Below are 21,121 nucleotides of genomic sequence, written 5' to 3' on the forward strand. Positions count from 1 at the left end.
ACCTTTTGAGTTTGGATCCCGCGACGTGGTTGACATCAGTTGAAGGGACCGCTACTATCTGTCCAGTGATCCTGCCGATCATGGCTGGGTCTGAGAAGCTGCCTATCAAGCTAGCGGTGTTTTCTTGAGGGCTGAACGCAGCCCGCAACAGTTCTGTATGTGAATCCATGATAACAATGACAGAGAAATCAGATTATCACGAGGGACAATCAAGGCGGGACAACATAGTTGTGGACAGAATTGCAGAATCTCCGCAAGACCTGGATGAAGTCTGAGGACAAAGTGAGGGAAATGATCTTGGAGAAACTGAAGATGGACTACAGGAAGATTGGTGAGGAGCGCGCCCACAGGACTGGAAAACTCACCACCGGCCTGGATCGAATCAGATGGCTTATTCAATCCATTTGATGTTGTCAGTTATTTTAATGATTACTTCATTGGCAAAGTGGGCAAACTTAGGCAGGAAATGCCAACAACGAACAGTGAGCCATTGTACTCATGCACAAATACTAATAATGAAAGAAAAGCATTGTAAGTTTGAATTTTGTAAAGTTAGTGTGGGACAGGTGGAACAATTATTGTTATGCCTCCTGGCATTGACAACTTAGATGGAAAGCTACTGAGGATGGTAGCTGACTCTATAGCCACTCCTATCTGTCATATCTTTAATCTGAGCATAGAGGAAATTCTTTGTCCTCAGTCCCTGTAGGGAAGGCAAAGTCATTCCGCTACCCAAGAGTGGTAAAGCAACCTTTATGTGTTCTAACAGCAGACCTATCAGCTTGCTGCCAGCTCTTAGCAAACTGTTGGAAAATTGGGTTTAACCAAATACAATGCTATTTATCTGTAAACAAAATAACAACATAATTTCAGCCTGCTTATAGAGAAGGGCACTCAACATGTACTGCACTGACATAAATGACTGATTATTGGTTGAAAGAAATTGATAATAATAAGATTGTGGGAGCTGTACTGTTGGATTTCAGTGCAGCCTTTGGTATTATTGACCATGTTGAGAAAACTTATGTGTTATGGTTTTTCAACCTCTGTTAATTGTGGATTCAGAGCTATCTATCTAATAGAACTCAGAGGGTTTTCTTTAATGGAAGCTTATCTAATGTCAAACGTAAAGTCTGGTGTACTGCGGGGCAGCTCTTTAGGCCCTCTACTCTTTTCTATTTTTACTAATGACCTGCCACTGGCATTAAACAAAGTGTGTCCATGTATACTGATGATTCAACCACATACGCATCAGCAACCACAGATAATGAAGTCAATAAACCCTTAAAAAGTTGCAATCAGTTTTGGAATGGGTGGTCAGTAATAAACTTGTCCTGAACATCTCTAAAACTAAGAGCATTGTATTTAGTGCAAATCATTCCCTATGTTCTAGACCTCAGCTGAATCTGGTAATGTATGGTGTGGCAGTTGAACAAGTTGAGGAGACTATAATCTAAGGTAACACCAAGTAATTTAAACTGTCATGGTCAAAACATATAGATGCAATGGTTGTAAAGATGGGGAGAGGTATGTCTGTAATAAAGAGATGTTCTGCTTTTTTGACACCACACTCCACAAAGAAAGTCCTACAGGCCCTAGTTTAATCTTATCTTGATTATTGTCCAGTCATATGGTCAAGTGCTGCAAAGGAAAAACCTAGTTAAGCTGCAGCTGGCCCAGAACAGAGTGGCACATCTTGCTCTTCATTGTAATCAGAGGGCTAATATTAATACTATGCATGCCAGATACTCTTGGTTAAGAGTTGAGGAAAGACTAACTGTGTGTCACTTCTTGTTTTTATAAGAAACATTAACGTGTAGGAAATTCCTAATTGTTTGCATAGTCAACTTACACACAGCACTGACACACACACGTATCCCACCAGACATGCCACCAGGGGTCTTTTCACAGTCCCCAGGTCCAGAACAAATTCAAGGAAACGTACAGTATTATACAGAGCCATGAGTGCATGGAACTCCCTTGCATCTTATGTAGTGCAAGTGAACAGAAAATCTGGTTTCAAAACGAATAAAGCAACACCTCATGTCACAACGCCTTTCCCCCATGTGCACGTGACAAAAAAAAACTTGAAACAAAGCTGGGACATTTTGTGTCACTTTGATAATTAAGTAGAAATTGGGCACCAGTATTGAATTTTAAAAGCCTGTTATACTAAAGGAAGTGCCCTTTACTATAGAAAACATGGAAAATTCAATATATCAGCTTTTTAATATGAATAAAGGCTTGCTAACGTGCCAAAGTCCAGCATTTTCACATATCCCTAGTCATTTTTCTCCTAATTATAGGAAGGTTTTAACCCACTTAACCCAAAAAATGTATACAAGTGTTCACCATCATTGTAAAGTTATGTTCTTGCTTTGGCAAAGTCATTTCTGAAGATCATTATTTATTTCATGTAATTAGTGATTAATTTACGTCTGTACCTCAAGGTCAACCCTGTTACGTGAACTGAACTCTCATTGTAATAAGGTGAAACTATTCCTTTTGAAATATTTATTTTCAAAAGAAACATTGAACATAATAGTCAAATCATAAAAGTAATAATAGTAATAATGTAAAAGCAGACCTGGTTCTACTCTTTTGGCCATTTTCTGGTGTTTTGTGTTTGAATACTGAGCACGTCAACCATGACACGTCAACCCTGTTACCCATAGATAGATCGGCTAGAAATGTTTTAACAATACATAAATAAAAAGTGAAATGTGCACTCAATTGCCCCTCCCTGTTGCACTACAAGCATCCATTCTCCCTGTCACAAGCGAATGTATGGCTGATTTAAGTTGAAAACCTCAACCCTATGACAGTCAATCCTGTTACTTTAATTACACTTTATTTGCACTTAGTATAGTCTTTTCTTTTTGGGGGATATTGGAAAACATGTTTTTATGTAGTTGAACATGTGCTCTTTATGACAGACTTAAAATTAGGTGAAAAAAAAAAAAAAAAGATTTGGGACCACGACCCAAAATTTACATTATTCGTGGAACGACCCAGCTATAGTATAGATACAGCTTTAAAGCTGTGGAAATGAGTTGGCGTTGGTTTTAAGGTTAAGGTTGTTTCCTCCCAAACATTTGAATATGTGCTTAACTCCACATTTTGACATACAGGACAGTACTGAATATGTATATACATTTGGTCTTGTGAAATGATACTGCAGTCTTTCACATTGGTATGTCTTCTTCACTGCGCAAAATTATCTGTTTTTCTCTGCTCTGATTGTTTACCGTGGATTTTAATTATTATATTATATTTAATAAAATTATATTTAATTATCATTATTATATACCATTTGCTATATTGACATGAATGCCATCTCTCCGCACCAAACAGACAGCCTTTAGTTTGCCTACTGGCAGTGTTGTCTTTGCTTGAAAGTGATCAACCTTCTTGTCAATCCTGATTTTGTTTATGCTCATCGGATGAACACAACACTAAACTTCTCAGGGAGAGGAGGTCTATTCCTCCAATGTGGGCAAGCATGTCTAATGAACTGGGTTTCAGCTGTGATGTCATCCGATACAAACTTAACCATGTGCTGAATCATGAATAATGTATAATGTAAGATGTAATCATTACACCATGGATTGTGCTGACTCTTTATGTTCCTTTTCAGTACAGTATCATAAAAGGAATATATGTCTTAAATCGTATAATCATGCCAATTGTTAATTCACGGGGCATCAAGTCCACATCAAAATCACAGCCTGCAGATAGCCAAATCCATCAGTGTACAGCTGGATTTTTACAAATTCTTACACAAATGCAATGAGAGAACAACCTTCCACCCTTGGTCTTTCATAAGCTTCTTGACAAACAATTGAACGTATTTAGCATTGTACGTGTTAAGACATTTCAGTACTATTGTAGATAAAATTGCTGTCTCCAAACCAATATTTAGTTCAGACAGAAAACACCATGTAAATTTGTTTAACCATTTATTAGAAAATAAATGTCAATGCATTATATTAGATCTTGGCATTAGGCTCTGCTCTTTTGGGGTAAATCACTGCCAAAGCAAGCAGCAATCATTAAGATAATAAAATAACTACAGACATTGAACTCGATATACTATCAATCCCCCTGACTGGGCTAGCAAAAACAGACAAGCATATCACGTAATGCATGTTACGGCAACAGCATAATAGCAAGAAAACCCAGAGCATAGCTTGCGTGCGGCAGAGAATGTGTGTGCGGAAATGGTCAACTTAAATAGACCACAAAGTAAAGGTTGAGTGATGAATCTAATAGGTGCAATATCAGTTGATGCTATCAACTGATGCATACTCAGGTTTCCTGTCTGAACTGGTTTCACTTCATGTGAACTCTGTTTTAGTTAGTCGGCACAATCATTGCTCCTTAACTGTAGGTCAGTGTTTGAATGTGCACATCAGATAAGTGTAGATAATCAATTTTATCCCTGAAGTCCTTACACAGCTCTCTGGTCTTGGCCATTGTGGAGAGGTTGGAGTCTGTTTGATTGTGTGGACAGGTGTCTTTTATACAGGTAACGAGTTCAAACAGGTGCAGTTAATACAGGTAATGAGTGGAGAACAGGAGGGCTTCTTAAAGAAAAACTAACAGGTCTGTGAGAGCCGGATTTCTTACTGGTTGGTAGGTGATCAAATACATATGTCATGCAATAAAATGCAAATGAATTCTTAAAAATCATACAATGTGATTTTCTGGATTTTTGTTTTAGATTCCGTCTCTCACAGTTGAAGTGTACCTATGATAAAAAATTACAGACCTCTACATGCTTTGTAAGTAGGAAAACCTGCAAAATCAGCAGTGTATCAAATACTTGTTCTCCCCACTGTATGTGATGTAGCATGCAATTTTCTGACACCACTTTTGGCTTGTGAGCCTCTACTTTCAACTACTAGCTAAACAGTATACACAATTACCTAACATAATCTCTTAAAAAATTTAGCAAAGGTCACATGATCTTTCACAGTTGTTCTTCATCTGTGTCATCTGCTCCACCTTCAATTGCTTCTGGATGTGGCTCTCCAGCATGTTGTCCTCTGTTTTTTCACAGTTCTGATGAGGACCGTCTTCCTCTCCGTCACCTCAACTGTCTGTTCCTCAGGGGTGAAGGTAGCTTCATATCCACCTGCACCATTTCCATTGCCTCCACCGTTTTCGTTGCCTTTACCATTTCTGTTTCCGTTGCCTCCACCGTTTCCATTGCCTCTAACAATTCCACTCAATGCCATTCCTCCAGCCATACCCACACTCATCCCAGAGCTCATCGCACTCTTGCTGCTACTCAGAGACAAGCCCTTGACCATGTCGCTGAGTCGCGAGTCCTCGCCTTCAATCAGTATCATGTAAGTCGTGATCTCAATCTCCAGAGACATGTTGATATTCAGAAGGTCCTGGTACTCGCACAGGTGGTGAGCGATCTTCTCCTTGGTGGTTTTCAGCTCAAGCTTCGGGGCCTCGATCCTGGCCTGCAGATCTTTCAGTTCCTTCTTGTACCTCTGTTGCTTCGTGGATCTGTGCTTCGAGAGCGTTGTTTATGGTCTTCAGAGCATCCAGGTCACGCTCTTTGTTTTGGATATTCTTCTCAGCGCTCGTAATTTCTTCTCTTACACTTCGGGCCTTGTCGATGTGCTTTGTCGTCTTGTTGGTAATGTCTTCAAATTTCGATTTGTACCAGGAATCCATTTCATCCAAGTTTTTGGCTGCGATTTCATCGTACTGACTTTGGATTTGCTTGAGAGTGGCCAAGAGGTCAGAAAGGGCGAAGGAGCTCTGAGCTGCGGAATGACCGGCATAAATCATAGCCATCAGCTCCTCGGTTTCCTGTTTCTGCACCCTCTGGAGGAACTCGAGCTCCACCTCCAACTGCTCCAGTTGTTTCTCCAGGGTGATACGTACAGAAGTGACCGCGTCCACATCCGGACAGAATGCTTCGATTTCCAGCTCGGCTGCCTTCCTCAGCTCAAGAGCCTCCTCATATTTGGCTTTGATCATCTCCAGTTGGCCAGCCATGGCCTCCTTAGCGGCGAGGGCCAGGTCCCGTTGGACTCTCATCTTATCTGTGATCTTCATCCGTTCCTTCAGTTGCTGCTCGTACAGCATGTGCAGGCCAGACGGCTTCACACATCGATTCTGGAGGCCTTCAATCTCCATCTCCACCTGCTTGTTCTGCTGCTCCAACAAGGGGACCTTGTCAATGTAAAAAGCTAGCCTGTTGTTAAGGATGACCATCTCCTGTAACTCCCCGCTGCTGTGCTGAGGAATGCTTGGTTCTCGGCGGCAGCTGTGTCGAAGGTCGATAGCGCCCTCCATACCGGCACACATAGTCCCACCAGCCGCGCCAGATCTTCGTGTGGAGGATATGGTCCTTTGGGCCACTGTGCCGCCTCCTGCAGCACCGCGGGCGAAGCTGGCAGATCGGGTACGGGCATCTTGTCGGGTGGGGGAAGGACTGGACACCCTAACCTGGTAGGAGGACGAGCTGCTGCTGATGTCCTCGAAGTGGCAGCGGTAAGACGACACACTTTAGGGGCTTGAATTCATGATGGCAGTGAGTTTGTTTTTCGATCTCTGTGTCTCTGGAGGGGGACATCTGGTTGGCTGTGCACCTCTGCTCTCAACTCTGATAATCTGGGCCTCTTTATACCCAGACAGCCTTGCCAATCCCCGCCCCATTCGTGAGCCAATGTCTCTGGAATTTCTAACCTCTGCAAGATAAAGGGCCTGAGCTGCCTTTCAGATATCTACCAGGTCCCTGTGAGGAGCTGAGTTGGGCCTATGAACCAGCGAGGCAGCCAGGCCCATTAGGAAATAGAGCAAGACATAGGGAAATCGAGAGTATCATTCGTTTCTGTGACCAGATCTTTATTCATTTTGTCATATTCTTTTCTTGGGGGGGGGGGGTTAGCTCGCATCCACCCGTGGGCTGCCACTCAAAATGAAGAAGAAACATTTTTTTTTAAAGGTATACAAATACAAAGCATTGATCACCATGATCATACCACAGAGCCATAAAGTAACAATACATTTAGTATGTAAAAACAGTGCTTACTCGGGGCATACTCCTGCGTCAAACAGTTGAAATGGGTGGGATTTATCAGTAACTTGTGACATCATAAGTTCCTAATCATTTTGGTAGACCATTGATATGTGTCCAAAGCTGTAATCACACTTTCAAAGTTTGCATGTTGATAGCAGAAAAATAAACTTGGTAGACATAATTGGTTAAGGAACATTTAATTCCTGCAAACCATTGTTTTTACAACATTACAGTTAAAGTTAGCCATACATTCTTCTGCAAATGCAGTTATTTTTGCTGTTCTATTTTCTGTCTGAGCCTGTTATTGCTGGTGATGACATACTATCTCAGTTAGTGTAGTTAACTATATTCCAAACCTTCATTTGTGCAAAAGTAACTCAACTAATAGTATCCAGCTGCAGCCACACATGATATATACATCTGTAGGCAGATCTTTTCAAACAATAACAAACACATGAGATGCCAATGCGGACTAAGTCACCTGACTGTGTCACATGTAGCAGCAGAAAGACTCTAATATGTTCACATGTGGAGGACTGCCCATTTGCCAGTACATTTGACACATATATCAAGCTTTAGATGACATAGGAACTTGCTAATGTCTTCAAGGTTAAGTGACAAACTGTAGTGCTTGTTAGAAAAGATTATGAGATATTGCACTCCACAACACCAGGGCTGTATTTCAATGTGTCTTTCCTCGCAGCCTCTTGCCTTCTCAAAACATATTGGAGGGGAACATCCAAGGTCTCTCCCCCCGACCTTCTCCTCCAATGAATTTTGAGAAGGAGGAGAGAAGAGAGGAACCCCGGTATCGAAGACGATTAAGAAACAGCCGAATTTTCTCCTTGACAAAAGTTATTGTCACAGCAAAAAAAACACGTTACTTTTGTCTTAGTTCAAAACATTTTCAACCTCTATTGCTGCTGTGCAATTATTGTTGCAACTATTAGAGAGTAGGCCTGGACTGTTACTGTCAGTTTCCTACTAATAATTAGGGTTGGCCGATGTCAACCTTTGTCCTAGCGTGATTATGCACCCACAAAACATTGTGATATATAATATATACAGTGCCTTTAGAAAGTATTCAAACCCCTTGACTTTTTGCACATTTTGTTAAGTTACAGTCTTATTCTAAAATGTATTAAATATTTTTTTCCCCTCATCAATCTACACACAATACCCCATAATGACAAAGCAAAAACAGGTTTTTATAATTCTTTGCTAATTTATAATAAAAAAATCAACTGAAATATCACATTTACATAAGTATTCAGACCCTTTACTCAGTACTTTTTTGAGCGACTATAGCCTTGAGTCTTCTTGGGTATGACGCTACAACCTTGGCACACCTGTATTTGGGGAGTTTCTCCCATTCTTCTTTGCAGATCCTCTCAAGCTCCGTCAGGTTGGATGGGGAGCGTTGATGCACAGCTGTTTTTAGGTCTCTCCAGAGATGTTCGATCGGGTTCAAGTCCGGGCTCTGGCTCGGCCACTCAAGGACATTCAGGGACTTGTCCCGAAGCCACTCCTGTGTTATCTTGGCTGTGTGGTTAGGGTCATTGTCTTGTTGGAAGGTGAACCTTCGCCCCAGTCTGAGGTCCTGAGCGCTGTGGAGCAGGTTTTCATCAAAGATCTCTCTGTACTTTGCTCCGTTCATCTTTGCCTTGATCCTGACTAGTCTCCCTGCCACAAAAACATCCCCACAGCATGATGCTGCCACCACCATGCTTCACTGTAAGGATGGTGCCAGGTTTCCTCCAGACGTGATGCTTGGCATTCAGGCCAAAGAGTTCAATCTTGGTTTCATCAGACCAGAGAATCTTGTTTCTCATGGTCTGAGAGTCTTTAGGTGCCTTTTGGCAACTCAAAGTGGGCTGTCATGTGCCTTTCACTGAGGAGTGGCTTCTGTCTGGCCACTCTACCATAAAGGCCTGATTGGTGGAGTGCTGCAGAGATGGTTGTCCTTCTGGAAGGTTCTCCCATCTCCACAGAGGAACTCTAGAGCTCTGTCAGAGTGACCATTGGGTTCTTGGTCACCTTCCTGACCAAGGCCCTTCTCCCCAGATTGCTCAGTTTGGCTGGGCGGCCAGCTCTAGGAAGAGTCTTGGTGCTTCCAAACTTCTTCCATTTAAGAATGATGGAGGCCACTGTGGTCTTGGGGACCGTCAATGCAGCAGAAATGTTTTGGTACCGTTCCCCAGAGCTGTGCCTCGACACAATCCTGTCTCGGAGCTCTACAGACAGTTCCTTCGACCTCATGGCTTGGTTTTTGCTCTGACATACACTGTCAACTGTGGGACCTTTTATAGACAGGTGTGTGCCTTTCCAAATCATGTCCAATCAGTTGAATTTACCACAGGTGGACTCCAATCAAGTTGTAGAAACATTTCAAGGATGATCAATGGAAACAGGATGCACCTGATCTCAATTTCGAGTCTCATAGCATACTTATGTAAATAAGGTATTTCAGTTTTTTTTATTTTTAATACATTTGATACAATTTCTAAAAGCCTGTTTTCACTTTGTCACTATGGAGTATTGTGTGTAGATTGCTGAGGATTATTATTTTTTAAATCCATTTTAGAATAAGGTTATAACATAACAAAATTAGGAAAAAGTGAAGGGGTCTGAATACTTTCCGAAGGCACTGTATATGACTAAACCAAAATTTGTTAATGTTTATTTTTTAAACTCAGCTAAAATGACAGTTGGGCTATAGCACAAAATCGAATGCAACTGGACAAATCATGACAAAAGATAATGTTATTGAATGCCTGGGCAGTGGCTAAGTGCAGGCAAATATTTTCTAATATTTCTTTCTGGTGGATGACCTTCAGCATGGAGCAGGTTTGTGTGTGTGTGTGTGTGTGTGTATATGTCTGTCTGTGTGGTGCGCTGTTTTGGAGCAGTGACTGTCTGATGAGGAACGGGCTGTCTTACCGTAGTGACATCATGGGCTGGTTAAAAGCAATCTACCATCATCAGAACTGGATTATTGCTTTATTTGCCTCATAAAATAATAGAAATCTGTCTATCATAAAGCTGTGATTAAGAATATCCTCCCACTGGGCAAAAACTGGTTGAAGCAATTGTTTCCACTTAATTTGTCAACGTATGGTGACGTGGAATGTATACTGTACAAAAATATAAATGCAACATGTAAAGTGTTGGTCCCATGTTTCATGAGCTGAAATAAAAGATCCCAGAAATGTTCCATACGCATAAAAGCTTATTTCTCTCAAATTTCGTGCACAAATGTGTTTACATCCCTGTCAGTGAGCATTTCTCCTTTGCCAAGATAATCCATCCACCTGACAGGTGTGGCATATCAAGAAACTGATTAAACAGCATGATTATTGGGGACAATAAAAGGCAACTCTAAAATGTGCAGTTTTGTCACACAACAATGCCACAGATGTCTCAAGTTTTGAGGGAGCAAGCAATTGGCATGCTGACTGCAGGAATGTCCACCAGAGCTGTTACAAGAGAATTGAATATTAATTTCTCTACCATAAGCTGCCTCCGTCCAACCAGCCTCACAACCACAGACCATGTGTAACCACGCCAGCCCAGGACCTCCACATCTTCACCTTTTTTTTTTTTTTTTTTTTAACCTTTATTTAAACTAGGCAAGTCAGTTAAGAACAAATTCTTATTTACAATGACGGCCTACCCCGGCCAAACCCAGACGACGCTGGGCCAATTGTGCGCCCCCTATGGGACTCCCAATCACAGCTGGATTGTGATTCAGCCTGGAATCAAACCAGGGTCTGTAGTGACGCCTCTAGCACTGAGATGCAGTGCCTTAGACCGCTGCGCCACTCGGGAGCTCGGGAGACCTGCGGGATCGTCTGATACCAGCCACCCTGAATGCTGATGAAACTGAGGAGTATTTCTGTTTGTAATAAAGCCCTTTTGTGGGGAAAAACTCATTCTGATTGGCTGGGCCTGGCTCCCAAATGGGTGGGCCTATGCCCTCCCAGGCCCACCCATGGCTGCGCCCCTGCCGAGTCGTGTGAAATCCATAGATTAGGGCCTAATGAATTTATTTCAATTGACTCGTTTCCTTATATGAACTGTAACTCAGTAAAATCATTGAAATTGTTGCATGTTGCATATATATTTTTGTTCACTATACATGGAACATTTTATATTTGAAAAAAGTAAATCAACTGTTGTTTTGAGGGAGAAAGTTCAACCACAGGATTATGTCATCATGGTAACCAAATTTCAACATAGACAAACCTTGTACAAAATATGTTGAATTGATACCTTTAAAATATCAAATCTTCAACATTATATCTTTAACTCTCATCGTAGTTCTTATGTGGTCTTTATTCTTACTTTAAAACATATATATATATATATATATATATATATATATATATATATATATATATATATATATATATATATATATATATATATTATTATTATTATCTATATTATTATCACTGCAATGTTGGAAAGAGCTTTCAAGGTAAGCATTTCACTGTACTGTTTTACACCTGCTGTATCCTGTGCATGTGGCGAATAAACTTTCAAACTTGAAACTTTAATTCCCTTTTGTCTACAAATGAATCATTAATATGTTGGATTCATGTCTGTATCTCAACCAAAAATCTAAGTTAAGGAATAAGACTGAATCAAATCAAACTTTGATTAAAGTGCATTTAAAGTTTGATTTGATTTAATTTAGTCCTATTCTTTAAACTTAGATGTTTGGTTGAGATAGAGATGTGAATCCAACATATCCAGTCTGAAGACAAACTGGAATTAAAGCCAGACTAGTCAATGGCACAGATGGAACTATACAAGCAGAAGAGAAATCTCCTGTTGATGTTTGGTTGCGTTGAAAACCAAACACAATTCAATATCACTTTTGAAATACAATAAATAGCCTATTAACTTGTCGACAAGTTAACAAATTATATGTTGGATTCACGTCTCCAACTCAACCAAAAATTTAAATTGAATAATGGGATGAAGCCAGTGGCTCAGATTAATTAATATGTTGTGTAAATGAACAAAATATCTGACATTGTATTCCCATTTGAACTTTGCCGTGCTTTTAAATGGTTGAAAGCGCAGTGATAGACATTTGGGTGACAACTAAACAAAAAATTTGAAATTGTTTTTTCTTTGGAATTTGTTTGTGCTTTTAGATGGTTGAAAGCATCGTTATAACACATTAGAAATTAAACTAACCTTTGGCTGTCTTTTTGAGTGGGTGAATATAGGTTGTAATCTAATTGATCAACATCTCAACCAAATATTACCCAATGATGTGGTGTTCCCAGTGGGCTATGCCTAGGCTTAGGCTATAGACTTCAATTCTTGTTATTTTTGAAAGCCATAACTTTAGGACAACTCCTTCGTAGGCTAGAATATTTGGAAAATAAGCTACTGTTCATAACTTTAATTTGTCTTAAAGGTTTTATGATAGGCCAGTAGTAGGAATGAGGATAGACTTTTGGCCATTTGGTTTTCAACCTCACTTGGAGGAATTTTCCAGGCCCGCATGGATCTTTCCTGTCTTAAACTTGATCAAACTTGTCAATCGATTTGATATTGTTTGATCGCTCTCATTATTAGTCCTCTAGCTACCTCACATTTTTAGGCTATTCAAAAAACTTATTGAGATGGAACTCCGATACATTCATTGTTTGATTGGGAAAAATCCATGCATAAAATGATGAATGTCACGGATTCCGCCGAGGCTGCTCCTCATCCTTGCTCGGGCAGGCTTCGGCGTTTGTCGTCCCCGGAGTACTAGCTACTGCCGATCTATGTTTTCGGTGTTTGTCTTGTGTTGTCTAGTTTGTACACCTGTTGCTTATTTTGTGTTGATTGTGTAACATATAAGTTCCCTTGTTTTACGTTTGGCCTTTGTGTGTTATTGTCATTTTGTATTGTTGATGTTCGGCATATCTAGTTCGCCTTTTACGCACAGAGTGTGTTACTCCTCCAGTGTTGTGGAGACCTTTTGTTTGTGCGTGTTAACTTTAAGTAAAGTAGTCATCCTGTTTCTCTGTGTCCTGCGCCTGACTTCACTGCCGCGTACACATCACCCCTTCTGACAATGAAGCCTTTATATTCATATAGCCTATCGAATGGAGAAGGGAATATAGGCTATGTTTTGTTTTTTTTACAGCTAAACCTAAGATAGTCAAGTGTCCGTTATTTAAAAAAAAGATGAATAGGTTTAGGCTATAACCTAAAGCCCACGCATCCGACAGAGTGAGAAACAATATTTTCTGAATGGACATTTTGCACTGCTTTGGTCTGGCCTACATTCCCCTTTCTGTAGGCTACATAACATACGGTATTTATTGAAAAGGCTATAGCAAATAGGAAAAGGCAAATTACTCAGAATGTCACTTGTGTGGTAGCCTGCTGTGCGATGCGAGACTCCGTTATTTACTGTGGGGCCCCAGTCAAATTCAAATAAGCTAAACCATCGTCTATCACATCACGTTGTCGTCACCATCGACGATGGATGTCCATCATTGTCAATAGACGATGCTATCGTAATACCACCCAACCTTACTAGTAATCCAAGTCTTTACTCAAATAAATTAGTAAAAAATTAGGCACAATCTAAGAACACTGGAATAGTAAAGGCCATGTATCATACTACTCATACTGTATACTGAGTTTGAAGCATTTTAGTTTGGAAATCTTGCCTTACACTATAAGATTCAAGGTGTTTATCTGTAAGCCCTTCAAGAAAAAAAAGAAAAGACAAGAAAAGACAAGATGGTATACTAAGTTAAGACTGTCCATGGCAGGGGTCTCCAACAGGTCAACCGCGAGCTATCCTCAGCAATCTACACACAATACCCCATAATGACAGAGCGAAAACAGGTTTTTAGACATTTGTGCAAAAAAAAGATTTGTTTAATAAAAATTGGCTTTACATACAGTGAGGGGAAAAAAGTATTTGAGCCCCTGCTGACTTTGTACATTTGCCCACTGACAAATAAATGATCAGTCTATAATTTTAATGGTAGGTTTATTTGAACAGTGAGAGACAGAATAACAACAAAAAAATCCAGAAAAACGCAAAAATGTTATAAATTGATTTGCATTTTAATGAGGGAAATAAGTATCTGACCCCTCTGCAAAACATGACTTAGTACTTGGTGGCAAAACCCTTGTTGGCAATCACAGAGGTCAGACGTTTCTTGTAGTTGGCCACCAGGTTTGCACACATCTCAGGAGGGATTTTGTCCCACTCCTCTTTGCAGATCTTTTCCAAGTCATTAAGGTTTCGTGGCTGACGTTTGGCAACTCGAACCTTCAGCTCCCTCCACAGATTTTCTATGGGATTAAGGTCTGGAGACTGGCTAGGCCACTCCAGGACCCTAATGTGCTTCTTCTTGAGCCACTCCTTTGTTGCATTGGCCGTGTGTTTTGGGTCATTGTCATGCTGGAATACCCATCCATGACCCATTTTCAATGCCCTGGCTGAGAGAAGGAGGTTCTCACCCAAGATTTGACGGTATATGGCCCCGTCCATTGTCCCTTTGATGCGGTGAAGTTGTCCTGTCCCCTTAACAGAAAAACACCCCCAAAGCATACTGTTTCCACCTCCATGTTTGACGGTGGGGATGGTGTTCTTGGGGTCATAGGCAGCATTCCTCCTCCTCCAAACACGGCGAGTTGAGTTGATGCCAAAGAGCTCCATTTTGGTCTCATCTGACCACAACACTTTCACCCAGTTCTCGTCTGAATCATTCAGATGTTCATTGGCAAACTTCAGACGGGCATGTATATGTGCTTTCTTGAGCAGGGGGACCTTGCGGGCGATGCAGGATTTCAGTCCTTCACGGCGTAGTGTGTTACCAATTGTTTTCTTGGTGACTATGTTCCCAGCTGCCTTGAGATCATTGACAAGATCCTCCCGTGTAGTTCTGAGCTGATTCCTCACCGTTCTCATGATCATTGCAACTCCACGAGGTGAGATCTTGCATGGAGCCCCAGGCCAAGGGAGATTGACAGCTCTTTTGTGTTTCTTTCATTTGCGAATAATCGCACCAACTGTTGTCACCTTCTCACCAAGCTGCTTGGCGATGGTCTTGTATCCCATTCCAACCTTGTGTAGGTCTACAATCTTGTCCCTGACATCCTTGGAGAGCTCTTTGGTTTGGCCATGGTGGAGAGTTTGGAATCTGATTGATTGATTGCTTCTGTGGACAGGTGTCTTTTATACTGGTAACAAGCTGAGATTTGGAGCACACTCCTAATCTCAGCTCGTTACCTATATAAAAGACACCTGGGAGCCAGAAATATTTCTGATTGAGAGGGGGTCAAATACTTATTTCCCTCATTCAAATTAAAATCAATTTATAACATTTTTGACATGTGCTTTTCTGGATTTTGTTGTTGTTATTCTGTCTCTCACTGTTCAAATAAACATACCATTACAATTTAAGACTTATCATTTCTTTGTCAGTGGGCAAATGTACAAAATCATCTGGGGATCAATTACTTTCATCACTCACTGTATGTATTCAGACCCTTTGCTATGAGTCTCGAAATTGAGCTCAGGTGCATCCTGTTTCCATTGATCATCCTTGAGAAGATTCTCCAACTTGATTGGAGTCCACCTGTGGTAAATTCAGTTGATTGGACATGTTTTGGAAAGGCACACACCTGTCTATATAAGGTCCCACAGTTGACTGTGCATGTCAGAGCAAAAACCAAGCCATACGGTCGAAGGAATTGTCCGTAGAGCTCCGAGACAGGATTGTGTCGAGGCACAGATCTGGGGAAGGGTACCAAAACATTTCTGCAGCATTTAAGATACCCAAGAACACAGTGGCCTCCATATTTCTTAAATGGAATAAGTTTTGAACCACCAAGACTCTTCCTAGAGCTGGCCGCCCGGCCAAACTGAGCGATCGGGGAGAGAAGGGCCTTGGTCAGGGAGGTGACCAAGAACAAGATGTTCACTCTGACAGCTCTAGAGTTCCTCTGTGGAGATGGGAGAACCTTCCAGAAGGACAACCATCTCTGCAGCACTTCACCAATCAGGCCTTTATGGTAGAGTGGCCAGACGGAAGCCACTCCTCAGTAAAAGGCACATGACAGCCCACTTGGAGTTTTCCAAAAGTCACCAAAAGACTCTCAGACCATGAGAAACAAGATTCTCTTGTCTGATGAAACCAAGATTGAACTCTTTGGCCTGAATGCCAAGTGTCACGTCTTGAGGAAACCTGGCACTATCCCTACCGTGAAGCATGGGGCTGGCAGCATCATGCTGTGGGGATGTTGTTCAGCGGCAGAGATTGGGAGACTAGTCAGGATCGAGACAAAGATGAACGGAGCAAAGTACAGAGAGATCCTTGATGAAAACCTGCCCCAGAGCACTCAGGACCTCAGACTGGGGTGAAGGTTCACCTTCCAACAGGACAACGACCCTAAGCACACAGCCAAGACAACGCAGGAGTGGCTTTGGGACAAGTCTCTGAATGTCCTTGAGTGGCCCAGCCAGAGCCCAGACTTGAACCCGATCGAACATCTCTGGAGAGACCTGAAAATAGCTGTGCAGCAACGCTCCCCATCCAACATGACAGAGCTTGAGAGGATCGACAGAGAAGAATGGGAGAAACTCTCCAAATACAGGTGTGCCAAGCTTGTAGTGTCATACCCAAGAAGACTCGAGGCTGTAAATGCTGCCAAACTTGCTCCAACAAAGTACTGAGTAAAGGGTCTGCATAGTTATGTAAAATGTTTATTTTTATGTATTTATGGGGTATTGTGTGTAGATTGATAAGGGATTTTTTTTTAGATTTAATGAATTTTAGAATAAGGCTGTAACCTAACAAAAGGTGGAAAAGGTCAAGGGGTATGAATACTTTCCGAAGGCACTGTACATGCAATTTTCACGTGTTCCACCGCAAACTGTCATAAACAAATCTCACTAGTATCAGACACCACAAGCTCTCAGCTACTATCTAATCAACACAACATTGACATTAACCCACCCTTGGTTAGCCACTATTGGCTTAAAAACCTAACAATATATGCCAGTTAATTTCCAGCAATATAGCCTCTGTCTATTTGTGTGGTGCACGTGTTTGCCTATCATTCAGTGTGTAGCCAGTTGACGTGATAACGCTCTTGTGGGTTGACAGAAATACTTTCCCCAAAACCGTCCCAATTAAATGTTAACAGCAAAGTAGGCTTACCTGGCAGAAGGTACTGTATATTATGAGTAATTATATAATTTGTATCTGTTATTTGCAAACTTTGCTATGAAATTAGCAGCAGCAGAACAGAACAATCGCGAGACCGGCACATTAGATGGCACATTCCTCATTCGCTATGAGCACAATAAAATTAGAATTAAAGGGCCAGATGCGCAATTAAAGGGGAATTCCACACAAAAAAACATATATTTGTTAGTTTTGTTCCAGACCTAAAGAGAATTGTCTTCACGTTATTTAAGCATTGACATGGACTCAGAACATCCAATTTTGTTGTTTCTCTATGAACAATTGTAATTTTGAGAGTGAAAAAAACTATTCTAAAACCAGGAAAAATTTAACTGAGAAAATATAATTTGGGAAAATATATAATATTATTTTGGGAAGAAATCACTGATTTTATAGGGCCTCCTTCTTTTACCAGGTGTATTGACAGAAAACATAGTGCACTACTTTCTCTTGTACACTAAAAACCAGGGGAAGAGTTGCAGGGGAGAGGAGAAGAGAAGAATGTGCCTTTTTGAAAGCTAGAAAAAAAAGAGTAGCTCACAACATGTTTATATTTTGTTTTTAGTAGCTCACATGCTAGAAAAGGTTGGAGGCCCCTGGTCTATGGTGCCAGCTGACCTCGACTGGGCCCCACTGCTGTCATTGGAGAACCTGTGGCATCTGACTAATCTATCACACAAATGAACAGATGGGCGCCACAGCCAGCTCGTTAGTACCCACAATCCACAGGGGCCTCTGCAGCATCATCACATCATGATTTTGCAGTCATGAATATTAATTGACTCTCTTCTCTCTGACAATTTGATGAAGGTTAAGGCTATGGTTCTATTCAACATATTTGATTGGAGATGGTTCCGAGTTTCTCTTTTCTTCTCATGCACCTACGGCTATTTAAACAAATAAATAATTGTAAGGTCCATTTTATGATGAACAAAGACTTGCAATACGTCAAAGACAGTTGGGAAAGCAGATCTTTGAACGTAACAGCCTTGTGTAGGTCTACACATGAATGAGCATTTGCCAATGGGAGTTATGCTGTGGTGAGGTATTACTCTTATACACACACTTATATTCTTTATGAAAATACATTTTTCCCACAGCAGCTGAGCCCAGCTACTTGGCTCCTTGGTGTGTTGTGTGAGTCATTGTTTGGAGTTTTTCCAGACCTCACCAGTTTCAGTTTATGTGAATCCAGATATCTGCTCACCATTACAAATCGTAATACCGTCCAATATGGTTCAATCTGGTAAGGCCCCTACATTGTTAAACTGTGTTTGATCAGGCCCTGGATCAGTGTCTTTAAAGGCCCAATGCAGCAGTTTTTATCTAAATATCAAATCATGTCTTTGTTGTTTTCAGTTAAAATGGTAAAAAATAAACAAAAATAGCTTCTTAGCAAAGTGCAATTTCTCAAGCAAGAATTTAGCAAGGGCTGTCTGGGAGTGGTCTGAGTGGGGAGGGGAAAACTGAAAATTAGCTGTTATTGGCAGACAGGTTTGGAACTCTCTTTCTTATTGGTATATTAACTCATTTCCTACATGGTGATGTCACCATGAAGGCCGTAACTCCATCCTAGCAAAACAGGCTAAAATTTCAGGCAGTCTTTTCAAACAGCTCTTACAATAAAAGGTCATTATAATCATTTTCACAGTATTATTAGAACCTCATAGTGTGGACATATATAAAGTGCCTTCAGAAAGTATTCAGACCCCTTGACTTTTCCACATTTGTCCAGACTGAAGCCACTCAAGAGCTGTCTTGGCTGTGTGCTTAGGGTCGTTGTCCTGTTGGAAGGTGAACCTTCGCCCCAGTCTGAGGTCCTGAGCGCTTTGGAAAAAGTTTTCATCAAGTCTCTCTCTGTACTTTGCGCCGTTCATCTTTCTCTCGATCCTGACTAGTCTCCCAGTCCCTGCCGCTGAAAAACATCCCCACAGCATGATGCTGCCACCACCATGCTTCGTCATAGGGATGGTGCCAGGTTTCCTCCAGACATGACCCTTGGCATTCAGGCCATAGACTTCAATCCTGGTTTCATCAGGCCAGAGAATCTTGTTCTCATGGTCTGAGAGTCCTTTAGGTGCCTTTTGGCAAACTCCAAGCGGGCTGTCATGTACCTTTTACTGAGGAGTGGCTTCTGTCTGGCCACTCTACCATAAAGGCCTGATTGGTAGAGTGCTGCAGAGATGGTTGTCCTTCTGGAAAGTTCTCCCATCTCCACAAAGGAACTCTGGAGCTCTGTCAGAGTGACCATCGGGTTCTTGGTCACCTCCCTGACCAAGGCCCTTCTCTCTCGATTGCTCAGTTTGGCCGAGTGGCCTGCTCTAGGAAGAGTCTTGGTGGTTCCAAACTTCTTTCATTTAAGAATGATGGAGGCCACTGTGTTCTTGGGGATCTTCAATGCTGCAGAAATGTTTTGGTACCCTTCCCCAGATCTGTGCCTCGACACAATCCTGTCTCGGAGCTCTGCGGACAATTCCTTCAACCTCATGGCTAGGTTTTTGCTCTGACATGCACTGTCAATTGTGGAACTTTATATAGACAGGTGTGTGCCTTTCCAAATAATGTCCAATCAATTGAATTTACCACAGGTGGACTCCAATCAAGTTGTAGAAACATCTCAAGGATGATCAATGGAAACAGGATGCACATGAGCTCAATTTGGAGTCTCATAGCAAAGGGTCTGAATACTTATGTAAATAAGGTATTTCCATTTTGAATACATTTGCCAAAACAAATAAAAGAAAACATGTTTTCGGTTTGTCATTATCGGCTAGTGTGTAGATTGATTAGGATTTGTATTTATTTAATCCATTTTAGAGTAAGGCTGTAACTTTATAAAATGTGGAAAAAGTCTGAGTACTTTCCGAATGCACTTCCAAAAGGAAAATCACGTTTTTGACTGCACTGGGCCTTTAAATGATAGCTCAGAGGGTTCACCAATGACGACCTGTCAGTCACCAGTTGGGAAGCCAATCTGCTATGAGGGCGTGACAAAGAAGTGATGGACCCCTCCATTAACCACTCTGTCTCTCACTCTCCCCTGACCAGTGACAGAGCCGTCCCCACAGACACAGGCGACCAGGGCAGGTCTCAACGTTGTGTCAGTCTGCCGCTTCCTTATTTTGTTTGCTGTCCGGAGTTTTAATCTGCCCACTGATTGCTTCTTGCCTTCCTGGGCTGCCAAGCCTGCAGAAGCCAATCAGGCGGCAGAGCTTTATGTCACTGTAGCCCAGACACAATCAACTGGGGAGATTATGGTAACGCCGTCACATCCTGGATGCTTTGTAAGCCTCTGCTCAAAGATAAGGCCGCAGGACCTAGTCGGAGCATACAGTGGACAATTAGTTTCTAGTTTGGGATCGACTATCATTTCCCAGACACATTTCCGAGAGTATAAATGGATTCATAATCCACCCATGTGCCCGAGAATTCCCGCTCCTTGAACATTGGTGTGATTCTTAGGAGGTTTAAGTCACAGGCTAAAGTAAGACCACAACAACAATGTCTTACATGGTCAGCTGTAGTGTTTCTCAACTTAGCTCAGCAGGCTAAGTCTTGTGATGCACAAATGACCCAGATTCGGTACACAGTTGGTCATTATTTTTATGATATAGAGATAGATACCCGCATAATGATGAATGCTCCTGCAGTTTATTGTGCAACGTTTAGACCGGAAGGTCTTCGTCAGGCTTCTATCTTCATTTCATTCGTTTTTTTTTTTTTCATACCCAGCAGTGGTAAGTTATTGGATGTACTTACACTACATTTGAAAATGGTAATCCTTTCCATGTCATTTTCTCTTGCCCTTACCTATAACTCAACACTTATCTCTCCATTTTGAAAAGCAAGT

The 21,121-nt window shown here is 41.4% G+C and overlaps 1 protein-coding gene and 1 pseudogene across 2 annotated transcripts in view; both read right to left on the minus strand.

Moving 5' to 3' along the window:
* LOC311143394 (inactive dipeptidyl peptidase 10-like) overlaps nt 1–21,121 on the minus strand; it is a gene marked incomplete at both ends in the record, with an annotated part of 262,413 nt that overhangs the window by 104,879 nt on the left and 136,413 nt on the right. The gene's annotated exons all lie outside the window — the stretch shown is intronic.
* Nucleotides 5,010–9,999, minus strand: LOC311143370 (desmin-like; annotated as a pseudogene). Its single transcript has 2 exons — nt 9,989–9,999; nt 5,010–6,532 (listed from the first exon to the last, which is right to left on the minus strand). The product of its transcript is annotated as a desmin-like (transcript).

The sequence above is a fragment of the Coregonus lavaretus genome, assembly GCF_964263955.1.
Source record: "Coregonus lavaretus genome assembly, chromosome: 16".
Classification (NCBI taxonomy): domain Eukaryota; kingdom Metazoa; phylum Chordata; class Actinopteri; order Salmoniformes; family Salmonidae; genus Coregonus; species Coregonus lavaretus.